Raw genomic sequence first — 1,063 nt, 5'->3', positions numbered from 1 at the left:
GCGCTAGCCCCCGGCTCCCCAGCGCTAGACCCTCAGCCCAGGTGAAGGCCCCGGAGCCCAGCGCTAGGTTCCGGAGCCCAGCGCTAGTTCCCCCGGCCTAGCGGCAGCCCCCCCCGGCCTAGCGACAGCCCCCCCATCGCAGCGACAGCCCCCCCGGCCTAGCGACAGCCCCCCCATCGCAGCGACAGCCCCCCCGGCCTAGCGACAGCCCCCCCATCGCAGCGACAGCCCCCCCGGCCTAGCGACAGCCCCCCCCATCGCAGCGACAGCCCCCCCCGGCCTAGCGCTAGTTCCCCCATCACAGCGGCAGCCCCCCCCGGCGCAGCGACAGCCCCCCCGGCCTAGCGACAGCCCCCCCATCGCAGCGACAGCCCCCCCGGCCTAGCGACAGCCCCCCCATCGCAGCGACAGCCCCCCCGGCCTAGCGACAGCCCCCCCCGGCGCAGCGACAGCCCCCCCCGGCGCAGCCCGGCGCAGCGGCAGCCCCCCCCGACCCATCACTTACCTGGGAGGCTTCTCGGGGCTGCTGGGCTGGGCTGGGCTTCTCCGCTGGGCAGCTCCAGTTTCTGCACCTTCCTCTAACAGAGGATGGTGCAGAATGGCCGCTCCAGCGCGCTCCCGAGCAGTGACAGCTCGTCTGCGCATGCGCAGAAGAGCTGTAGCGGGGAGCACACTGAAGCGGCTCGTGCTGAATGGAGAAGACCGGACTGCGCAAGCGCGTCTAAAAAAGCAAGCTGCCAGCGAATTTAGACGGAACCATGGAGACGAGGACGCTAGCAACGGAGCAGGTAAGTGGAATAACTTCTGTATGGCTCATATTTAATGCACAATGTACATTACAAAGTGCATTAATATGGCCATACGGAAGTGTATAACCCCACTTGGTTTCGCAAGACCACCCCTTTAAGTATTGCTCACATGTGCCTTGATGTCTATGATTAAGGGCAACATGCTTGCCTGAAACATGTAACACGGCACACGCTCCTTGTAGCTAAAAGTAGGTGGCAGAATCTCATTAATTTGTATAAGTATATTCATTTGTATAAGTATATGAATGACCTGT

Source organism: Eleutherodactylus coqui, chromosome 2 (assembly GCF_035609145.1).
Source record: "Eleutherodactylus coqui strain aEleCoq1 chromosome 2, aEleCoq1.hap1, whole genome shotgun sequence".
NCBI classification, from domain to species: domain Eukaryota; kingdom Metazoa; phylum Chordata; class Amphibia; order Anura; family Eleutherodactylidae; genus Eleutherodactylus; species Eleutherodactylus coqui.
Note: the sequence above shows the minus strand (reverse complement) of the source record.